At 35.4% G+C, this 12,374-nt stretch overlaps 1 protein-coding gene across 1 annotated transcript in view; it reads left to right on the top strand.

Moving 5' to 3' along the window:
• The first annotated feature begins 8,046 nt into the window (after positions 1-8,046).
• The window catches only part of LOC113518676 (uncharacterized), a 58,866-nt gene continuing 54,538 nt past the window's right edge, over positions 8,047-12,374 (top strand). The window contains exon 1 of the mRNA XM_031908393.2: positions 8,047-8,204. The gene's annotated coding sequence lies outside the window, so the exon portion shown is untranslated. The remainder of the gene's footprint in view (positions 8,205-12,374) is intronic.

Genomic DNA, 12,374 nt, shown 5'->3' with positions numbered 1-12,374 from the left:
GTCATCATCATTTCAGCCGTCATGCGTCCACTGCTGGATATAGGCCTGTGGGGGACAGACTGTCATAAGCAACGGTCTTGGACCACCTGCATCCAATGACTCTCGGCAATGCATTTGAGGTCATCACTCCATCTAGTGTATCGTCCTACACTGCATTTGCGTACGGGGTCATTATTCAAGAACCTTTAAAAGTCAATTTTTAGTTTCAGAAAAAATATTCAAAAATTGGTTTCTTTGAATTGGAGCATTTAACGTTCTATTCTTTCCGCCTATCCCAAAGAAAGACAGGGGTGACGGATATGTATCTATGTATGTACGTATGTATGCTTGTATGCATTGCCGTGTGTGTTCTAACATAGAGTGGACCACCCCTTCTTTTCCCGTATTGTAAGAGGCGACTGAGGGAGGGCGATAGATGGGCAGCAGCGTCCCTCTTAAAACATCTCTAAAAGCCTAACTGCGGTCGCCAATCCGCCTGTCAAGCGAGGCAACTACTGACAAAACTCTCCTTATGGTAAAACCTTATGTCCAACAATGGACAGTTAATGACTGAAATAATAATAATAAAAATGCATGTATGATTAAAAAAAATCGTGGATCGAGTAACAAAACAATATACAAATTGTGATCGGAAACCCTACTCTCAACAGGTATTTACGATGGCGCGGACGGATGAGGAAGTGTTGTGTTGTGATTCACGCCAGTCATCCCACACACGTGAGCGGATGGCGTTAAATCGTCGATGCCGTGTAACTAAATTGAAATTAATAAACAGTGCCTACTTTCAAGCGTGGTAATTGAGCCAGTTTTGTATATGTAATCCATATGTTTTGCCAAAGAACTATAGGAAGGTTGCAGGTGAGGTGGTAAGATGATTTGGTGAAAGTATCTGTGGACTTCGATTGGTCAAAACAGAGGGCCTATCATGAAATATTTTCCGAAATTTCGGGGACGAACGAAACAGAAATTTGATGTTAAAATTACATAATACATGCCGTTTAAAATTATTAAAAATTATAAAATATCGTTCCTCTGGACTATTAGGATAGGATTTATGATGAACGAAATGTTAAGCTCCATTTACTGGGTCGATTTCGCTGGGAACAAAAACACGAAATTGAGCCCGAAATTTCGGAATTTCATCTCATGGTAGACCACCAGATTCAAATGGAGAAGGTTGAAGGTTACAAACCAACCAAACGATTGGTTGAAGAGTTTCAAAATGATGATGATGATGATGTAATCTAGCTGTAAATGTAAACAGTAATCAACAAATATATTTTGTGTCGTAAAAAAGCAGCGATATTAATTTTTTTTTACAACACAGGGGACAAACGAGCATGCGGCTCACCTGATGGTAAGTGACTACCGCCGCTCATGGTCACCCACAACACCTACAGCATTGCAGGTGTGCTGTCGGCCTTTTATAAAGGAATATGCTCTCTTCGGTTCGGAAATACTGCTACTGGAAGTTGATTCCAAAGAGTGGTTGTGCGTGGGAGAAAGTGCCTTGAAAAACGCACGGTGGAGTAATAGTAACAATCCTAAGGTTTGTGACAAAAGTTACAATAAAAATAATAATAAAAGTAACAGTTGACTCTCTTGCCTTTTATTCTCAGCTGAAATCGTATTCTGAATGGGTGATGGAGTCATAAAAAATGACTATTCAAAAATGCTTTTTATTTATAAGTTTATTTTAATAGAAATTATTCTATTTGAATTTAGAATTTTTTCATGCAATTTAGAATGACAAACTAGTTGATTGTCCACTTAATGGAAAGTGGTCGTCTATAGACATGAACTATTGACGTAACGTAGTATACTGTGTCGCCCATGATACCCTTCATGCCGTTCCTGAGGAGTAAAGTATTATCCTTCTGCACTCTGTAATTTATTTGTCATACCCCACCCTATGCTTCACACCAACTAGTTTACGGTAGCGTGACGAAGTCAGTCTTGGATTAATACGGCAGTAAACCCTATCGATTACAAATAACAACAAATTTATTTACTTTACAGTTTTCTTTGTAACTATGTTATTTATTATATGTTAATGTTCTGTTAATATATATATATACATACATACATAAGTATATACATACAAATTCATATTTATATATTGCCAATTGTATAAATTATATAAAGGGTTATTTTTGTAAATTTATTTAAAGAAATGTGAAAATTGGTTCAGAAAAGGCGACTTAATCGCGTTAATTATAAAAAAATTTAGACGGATTGAAAATAATATTTCTTTAGAAATCGCTTAAAATTTTTAAATTATTTACTTTCAAGGATGTGTGTATGTGTGTGTGTGTGTAAAGAAAATCCTTTAATTTAATTTTAAATGAATCATTACGAAATACCAAAAATTATTCAAAATTACGCTAGAATCATTTGGAGAGTGTACTGTAAATATGAAATCTATTTACATTTGCCGCTCGACAGCAAGTTTACCCGCTTGAAATGTTTATTTTAAATTATCGTCACATGATTATTGGAAAGGTTAATGATTTCTTGTTTGCAGTACTCTCTGTGTACAATACTAGCGTAACTGTTGAATGTGTTATGTAAAATCGTTATAACCATTTATTTTTACGACAGCACCAGGCTACGAAATGAGGATTTACCGCCTTATATCATATTATTTAGTTTTATAATACTTGCATACTTAATTTGTTTAATTGAAAGGTTTAATTTCTACGATGCTTAATACTTAACTTTTTAATCGATTTTAAAAAGAAGTTCCTTTGATTTAATTGATATATGCACTTATACATATGTATATTTACTTATTTACGTATTTATTTATTCACAATTCGTGTTTGTTTGTTTTTTTTTTAATACAACTTAGAATGGCAAACAAACTGACGGCCCACCTGATGTTAAGTGGTAACCGTCGCCTATAGAGATGAGCAGTACCATGGATATAACAGAGTATACTGTTTCGCCCATGATACCCCCCATGCGTTGTCATTCCTGAGGACTCAGGTGTTATTCCTCTGTACCCAGTAAATTCACGCCATATACTACCCTTCAAACCGAAACACAGCCATGCAAACACAACTGCTTCACGGTAGAAACACGAATGGGACAGAGGTACCCAAGCAATCGACTTTTATACAAAATTCCCTCTGAATTCATTGTTTTTAATGAACAGCTGCGAATAGTTTTCAATTAAGGAGAATTATCAATGTTGTGGTCATTTCACAGTTATTTATCTAACGATTTTTTGTAAAAATCTTAACATTATTTTTTTTTAATTTATTATTATTATATTAGCCACTGTCCACTGCTGAACGTAGGTCCCTTCTATAAGGGGGAGGGGAGGGAGTTGGTAACTTCAGTTAGGCTTTGGTGATGTTTAAAGAGTGACGCTACCCATTCCTCGACTATTAAGTTCTCAGTCACCTTTACGACTCCCATGATAATGGAAGGGGTGGTCCATTCTATGCCGGGACCATACGGCATTAATATTAACTTATTGTATTGTATTATAAAATCTTTATTATACATAATTCACATTGGATACATCAAAATATTTTTACTAGCGGCCCGTCCCCGCGTCGCACGGGTGGACATTTTTACATTTTAAAAAGTGGCCATTAAGGCTGCACACGCGACGGAAGCTTAAAAACGGAGCAACTTCTCCCGTTTTCCCAACATTTTCCTTCACTGCTCTGCTACTATTGATCGTAGCGTGATGAAAAGTATACTATAACCTGCCCAGGAGTATGAAGAATAATTGTATCAAGTTTTGTTAAAATCCGTCGAGTAGCTTTTGTTTCTATAACGAACATACAGACATTACATTTTTGGCATCAGTATCGATCACTAATCATCGCCTGATAGTTATTTTGTAAATATATTTCATGTAAAGAATTGACCTCTCTACAGATTTATTATAAGTATAGATAGATTTACTATTTATAAAAATATTGAACGTTTTAAGTAGATTTTTTTAATGTATATATGTATATATAAGATAAACTTTCCTAAATTATGAATGGTATAACGGTGAAAACCGCATAAATTTATGTGGTGTCTTGAGATGAACGCGGTCGTACTGGCCTCGTTGTACACACTTACTTTCCTACCTGCCACTGATAGATTAACCTCATTTAACGATTCGAAATACCCAATAATTCATAATATGGTATTATGCAAACGTGTTACGATTTTTATGGCGTACAATTGGTACATCCGCGTGGTGAAGTAAGAACACAGTGCGTCGACATTCCTTTTCATCCCTCGTGTGACGTCGGAGGAGATTATCAGAACAAATATGAATATGGCAATGCAAATAAAGAAAAAAATGACTTTACAAGGAATATTTGTAATATTTAGAATAGAAAGGAGGAGAAAGAGATTGTTAGTAATGGGGACTGACTTCATTGACATGTCATGTCTCCATAAGTTGGTGAATAATCGCATTGATTGCCCAGAGGGAGCAGAGACTTTGTACAAAAGTCGATTGCTTGGGTACCTCTGTCGCATTCGTGTTTCAACCGTGAAGCAGTTGGGTTTGCATGGCTGTGTTTCGGTTTGAAGGGTGGGATATGGTGTGAATTTACTGGGTACAGAGGAATAATATCTGAGTCCTCAGGAATGGCAACGCGAATTATACGCGGGTATCATGGGCGAAACAGTATACTCTGTTATGTCCATGGTACTGCTCATGTCTATAGGCGACGGTTACCACTTTCCATCAGGTACGCCGTCAGCTTGTTTGCCATTCTAAGTTGTATAAAAAACAAACCTCTATTGGAGAAACTTGAATACAATGTACCTACTAGAGTGCCGCAATCTATTTAAAAAATACAGCTTGCAGAACAAACCTATCGTCCGCATAACGCGTCTGAATAACGATATTGTAAAAACCAAGCCTGAACTTGATATTCACAACGATAGTCACTCTGTGTTCATGGCTAAATTAAAATATTGGTGTACCTCGCCATTACATTATATTTATTTATAATTTATAATAATTTTAATACAATTTCCATTATTTATATTATATTATTATTCATATTGTTCATATCTTTACTCATATAATGACATTTAATAATTTAATTCTATTTTAATGTTTATCAAACACAAGGCTCGCTGTGGTTGCCTATAAATGTAAGAACAATTAGATCTAATCTGCCAGTGTATTGTATTAAAATGTTTCGCTATATCTTATGTTGGTGATCCTATAAATAAATAAATCACAACGGCCACACATCAATCTATTGTGGAATGCTCTCAATCGGCTGTGATCAGAAGTAGATGGAGACGCTTTGACAGGACTTTAATCACGAACGAGGGCCTCATCGACGACCCACTATTATCGTAAAGATCACGACCACTTATTTAAAAGTGTATGAGTGAAGAGAGTAATGGGGTCTGACAGCCCCACTGCGGGGAAAAGGGATTGTTAGTAATGGAGACTGAGAATCCCATTGCTAGCAATATACCCAACCAGGTCGACCTCCTCGCGGTTCTGAAAACTATCATGGTTAATTCCTGATGAATTCATCATGATGGGCTAACTGGCCTGTTTTCATTCTCATCTATCACCCTTCACTGGTGCTCCGCCAGCGTATCCCGTTAGCGCAGGCGGGGTTACCATACCATTTTCACCCATAAAAAAACAGCCCCATTGCTAGCAATATATCCTATCAAGTCGACCTTCACACGGTTTCCCCTGGAAACCATCGTAGTTAATTCTAGCAGAATTGGTTACGATGGGCCAACAGACTTATCGATCATCTCTCACTGGCGTTCCGCCAGCGAATACCAATAGCCGGGGTAGGGTTTTTTTTTGATGGGTGAAAATGGCTATGTGAGGGATGATAAGTAAAGATGAAGCAGGTCAGTTACCCCATCTTGACAAATTCACCAATGAATCAATCACGATGGTTTCCAAGTTGAACCGCGAGGAGGTCGACCTGATAGGGTACATTGCAAGTAATAGGGTTGCTAATCCTTATTACTAACAATCGCTTCCCTCCCATTGCTTACTGTTATACGGCGGGCCGTATAATTGAAAAGGCTTTATTTTAATTAGAGTAAGAAAGGCCCTGGCCGGCAGGGAGACGTGGGCGGCGCGGCGCGTCGTGACGGCACCTGTCGAATAAATCACGTACTCCATGAGAAAACTGTCGGAAGCTCGCGACGCACCTGTTGCTGGCTCGCTTTATGCAGTACCGTGGCTGTGTAGTCGACTGATGTACATAATATGTATTAATCTGTGTATTTTTTTTTCATGTGTGATAATGGAATGGTAACCCCGTCTGCGTTAGCGGAATACGCTGGCGGGGCATCAGTGAAGGGTGATCAATGAGAATGAAAACAGGCCAGTTAGCCCATCATGATGAATTCATCAGTAATTAACCATGATAGTTTCCAGGGGGAACCGCGAGGAGGTTGACCTAGTTGGGTATATTGCTAGCAATGGGATTCTTAATCTCCATTACTGACAATCCCTTTCCCCCCGAATCTGTGTATTGACGACTTCTATATGTAATCAATTCCCACTACTACTATTATAATTGAAAAATTTTGAAGATGTATTTTTTTTTATACAACTTAGAATGGCAAACAAGCTGACGGCCCACCTGATGGAAAGTGGTAACCGTCGCCTATAGACATGAGCAGTACCGTGGACATAACAGAGTATACTGTTATGCCCATGAAACCCTCCATGCTTTGACCACGCCATATCCCACCCTTCAAACCGAAACACAGCCATGCAAACACAACTACTTCACGGTTGAAACACGAATGGGACAGAGGTACTCAAGCAATCGATTTTTGTACAAAGTCTCTCTCTGGTAGATGTATGTTTGTCACTCTTTTAGATTAACATAGAACGCAAGAAAGAAATAAATCAGTTACATATATGTTTGTCCGTGTCCATCGTGTGATAATATATACATATATAAATTATTTTACAGTATGAATATGTCTTATCTATAAATTATCCTAAATGACTATTTTTTATGTTTAAATCTAAGTTTAGTTGAATTAAAATATTTCTTTGCTTCTTTTTTTTCCTATATGTTAGGTTAGGACATAACCTATCTGTATACCAAATTTCAATCAAAACCGTTCAGTAGTTTTTGCGTGATAAAGTAACAAACATCCATTCATTCGTCTTTGCAAACTTTTGTATCTATAATATTAATAGATACAATAGTTTGTTGAAATATAAATATTTGTTAATTTGTTTGTTAGCTATCATCGGGCACTTTAATGGATCAAGTATTTGTCATGACCTTTGGTATTACTAGCTTATTATCCGTTCACGCTAATCTCTGAAACTGCTTAATCGATTTTAATGAAATTTTGTTAATGTATATGGTTTTCTCCAATTGAAGATATAGGATAGTTTTCAGGTCCCGATAAAACTGGGTCCGCTAGATGGCGCTAGGCGGCAACATAACGTTTGTCAGGTTAATCAATAATGTATAAAAATAAAAATAGCATAGCACAAACAGCTGAAATGAACAATCTTATTTTAGAATTTTAATAGTATATTCGCTGCCTTACTTTTTTTTATACTACTTAGAATGGCAAACAAGCTGACGGCCCACTTGATGGAAAGTGGTAACCGTCGCCTATAAACATGAGCAGTACCATGGACGTAACAGAGTATACTGTTTCGCCCATGATACCTCCCATGCGTTGCCATTCCTGAGGACTTAGGTGTTATTCCTCTGTACCCAGTAAATTCACGCCATAATCCACCCTTCAAACTGAAACATAGCCATGCAAATACACCTGCTTCACGGTTGAAACACGAATGGGACAGAGGTACCCAAGCAACTGACTTTTGTATAGTCTCCCCCTATTTGCCTTATACTGAGTGGTAACGAATGTAGGTGTAAAGTCAACCATATGTACACTAACTCATATATTTGTGCATTAAAATTTAAATATATAAAATAAATGAACAGCCTTATCTTTTTTAAGTCGGTAGATGAATGTGCCTTCTTGCATACCCCCGTCCGGAAGCTTTCACGGCGTCTGAGCCGAGCTTCACTGGCCACATTGTGAGTTGGTACCGCGCGCTCCGCACGTATCACGCATCGCTCGCTCGCTGTCCGGCGGAGGTGGACTCTATCACGCGGACTTAAAGTCTATACTGCAGTGCTGTGTTGTGGATACACTGTGTTGTGATTGTGCATTCTAATTGGGATTTTTTATTCATTTTCAATTCCGTAAGTATCATTAATATTATATTTATTTTTTGAATTATATAAATCAAGTAAATAGTGGACTAGAAAATCAATATGAAAACAGTAGACAGAATTCAAATATCAGGGATGAAGACTTAAAAAAAATTAAATATAATGTAAGACCAAACCGTTTTTAAAAAAAAGCGTTCACGCTCACTTTTTTACTTTATCCGAGCAGTAAGTGCTTTATATTATTCTCAATTTCGTGTATAATATATTATAGTATATATCATATATGTGTAAGTATATTTGTTATTTATATATATTTATTCGTTTATATATGTAATTTTCGTATGTATGTATATCAATAATTACTAGTACTGCATTCGAGTATTCTGACACTTCCCTACGGTTGACTGGGAGAGAATGCTTTTAGCATTAAGTCCGCCATGTACACATATTTGTACTGATGAATAAATAAATAAATAAAGTATTTCAAAAATTTTAGTATGTAGTTTATTGACAAAATTGTCTTTAATTATTATAGTACTAGTAGAAGTAAAAAAATTAGTAAAAAAATTATAATATAATTCAAGACAAAAAATATCGACTTCAGTTGTTGCAAAGCTAGTTAATTTCAAAATTTAATTATTTAATCGATTTTGTCAACATATAATAATGATCCTGTTAGACAGTCTAACTACTGTACAGGTACTTTGAAATGGCGATTATAAAAAAACTTCACTTTAAATACTAGTAAGTTATTTTGGTTATTATTCTTTGCAATCAGAAAAGAAAAAACATGTAGATAGATAGATAATTTATTTGCATTACTTACAGCACACAAACACACATAGATGTCCAGTGAAAAAATGTAAAAGAATACATATACAAAAAATAAAAATGCATAAAATAAGCAACAATTTCTTCCTTCATGCTTGTGCATAACAATCTTGATGACCACCATAAAATACTTCCCAAAACATATAACCCTCTTGTGTAGGAGGGTCGGTAAAAATAACATAACAAGTAAAGCCGTTTATCCCCATTGAAATTACCATAGACTCTACGAGGGATTTACAGGACTGTGAAGGTTCGATATAAATCGCCCCTCGTAAAATACTTTCACAAAAGCCGGTTATATTGGTAACATTATCCTGGGTTATCCCGGTTCTAGTTTATGGACAACACTGGATATTGTATCGTATTGTTGTATTGTAAAATCATTATTGTAGCATAATTTAAATTGGACATTTTAAAAGATTTAATATACAATGGCGGACTTATCCCATAGAGGGATCTCTTACAGTCAACACTTGAGAAGTTGAAAGAAAACTATAGAATGTTTAAGGGTAAAAACCGTACAGCTATAGATAAACTCAATAATATCTAGTTTAAATTAAACATATAATACAATAAAAAGATACTGTATACACCTAAGTATGTATATAATAATAATAATACATAAATAATATAATAACATTAATATATAAATAATAAAAAATAAACTTATACATATCAATACATAGCAACATAGAAACATATATTCACAATTTGGTTCAATGAAGTAGAAATTTTAAAATAAAATTTTAAGATACCTGCTTTAAAGGATTATATAATGTTTGTGTCATCTTCAAGTTATTAACAACCAAAATAAAAGAATTATTTTATTATACAACTTAGAATGGCAAACAAGCTGACGGCCCACCTGATGGAAAGTGGTAACCGTTGCCTATAGACATGAGCAGTACCATGGATACAAAAGAGTATACTGTTTCGCCCATGATACCCCCATGCGTTGCCATTCCTGAGAACTCAGGTGTTATTCCTCTGTACCCAGTAAATTCACGCCATATCCCACCCTTCAAACCGAAACACAGCCATGCAAACACAACTGCTTCACGGTAGAAACACGAATGGGACAGAGGTACCCAAGCAATCGACTTTAGCAATATGCTCACGACCATTATATACGGTGATGTAATCAGAAATATGGATTCACTAACAGCTGTTGAGTGTGATATTTGACTATTAAAATTTTATCCTTATGAAATGTCTTTGTTATTTAGCTCTTTAATGACTTAACTTAATCACCAAATATACTATATACTATGTATGTGGGCTTCCGCTGAAAATCAGCGCTGTAACTCCTTGACTGCAGCATAATGTTGAGAGGGTTTTTCTTATTCTGGTCACGTGGATGAAATCTCAAATAAAAATATTATTATGCAATCCGAAATTTTTCATTTACAAAGATATTGTGTCAAAAACATACAAAAAATAAGACTTGAGAATCTACCAGAGGGAGATTTTGTACAAAAGTCGTTTGCTTGGGCACCTCTGTTCCATTCGTGTTTTTACCATGAAGCAGTTGTGTTCGCATGGCTGTGTTTCGGTTTGAAGGGTGAGATATGGCAGTGAATTTACAGGGTACAGAGGAATAACACCCAAGTCCTCAGGAATGGCAACGCATGGGGGGTATCATGGGCGAAACAGTATACTCTGTTAAGTTCATGATACTACTCATGTGCATAGGCGACGGTTACCACTCTCCATATGGGCCGTCAGCTTGTTTGCCATTCTAAGTTGCATAAAACAAATCTTGTTCTTTTGTAAGTTGTTTATTATAATCTAGGACAGAATGTTAAGAGTAGGTGTACCTATTCACTTAGACTATAGAAGATTAATTTTGACATGGGCGGGCTCTTATTATAACGCCTCATATCGCAAATACAAGAATAGAGACGAATTGACAATATTTTTTTTTTATAAATTTTTATTCAACTAGCAATGTTTATATTGTATCTGCCATCTGTATAATTCAGGTATTTTATGTCTAGACCATAGATTATGTAGATTAAAATCATTCTATCTTTCCAATTTAGTTTAAATATAAAAATGATTAGAGGACTGTCATCATTGTGTTCTCTTGTATTTGATATTTATATGTTGTATTTAACGTGTATATATATATATATATATATGTGTGTGTGCGTATGTATGTATGTATGTATGTGTATGTGTGTGTATGTATATGTGTGTATGTATGTGTGTGTATATATGCATAAATATAATGATTTATAATTTATGTAAATATTTATTTTAATTTCTGTCTTGCACTACTACTGCCCACTCACTACTTCCTATGCCACTGCGTTAGGTTGACTGGAAGAAATCTCTTTTAGAGATAAGTTCGCCTTTGCTAACATTGTTATTAACTTATTGTTGTTACTGTATGTTTTAGTGCAATAAAGAATATATATATATATATATATATATATATATATATATATATATATATATATATATATATATATATTGAGCATCGAACATCGAGTCTCAAAAAGTGTTTTTTATCGGTGTTCTAAATACTTACGCATAAAATGTATCTTGATGTATAAGTAAAATGAGTATTTACGCATTAAAAAGATGCAAAAATTACAATACAAAATAAATATAGAAGTTTTTTTTTTATACTACTGAGGTGGCAAATAAGCATACGGCCCACCTGATGGTAAGTGGTTACCGTAGCCTATGAACGCCTGCAATACTAGAGGTATTACGCGCGCGTTGCCGTTATAAAGGAATCACTCATAACTATTTATCACGCAAAGTTGTATGAAAAAGTTGACACGTTTTTTTTTTAAGCATTTCCATGCGGACTATCTATATAATCTCAGGTCTAACAATGTATAGAATACTTGGGCTATCCAGGTAATGCAGGAAATAATATGTCCATTACATATTCCTGATTATATTTCTCTTACACGGTTTAAGACATCTATTTCTCTAAAGATTTACATAAATCACTTAAATGAGAAATTTAAATCTATGGGCATGCACTTAATATCTACTGTTAGCGAGCGTAATTTATCAAACATCAAATAAAAATAAAACGTAAAGTGAAACTACCTTCATTTTATAAAAAATAATATTCTCTTATGTTAGTTATTAAGCAGCAATTCGATTAAACTGGGGGGAAAGGGATTGTTAGTAATGGAGGTGATTAGACCCATTGCTAACAATAAATCCTATCAGGTCGACCTCCACGCGGTTCCCCCTGGAAACCATCGTGATTAAATTTAGTGTATTTCATCACGATGGGCTAACTGGCCTGCTTTCATTGTCACCTATCATCCTTCACTGGTGCTCCGCCAGCGTATCCCGTTAGCGCAGGCGGGGTTACCATTCCATTTTCATCCATCAAAAAAA

The sequence above is a fragment of the Galleria mellonella genome, unplaced genomic scaffold, assembly GCF_026898425.1.
Source record: "Galleria mellonella isolate WM207_F2 unplaced genomic scaffold, CSIRO_AGI_GalMel_v1 utg35, whole genome shotgun sequence".
Classification (NCBI taxonomy): Eukaryota; Metazoa; Arthropoda; class Insecta; order Lepidoptera; family Pyralidae; genus Galleria; species Galleria mellonella.
The sequence above is the reverse complement of the archived record's forward strand: the minus strand, read 5'-3'. Positions and strand labels throughout refer to the sequence as shown.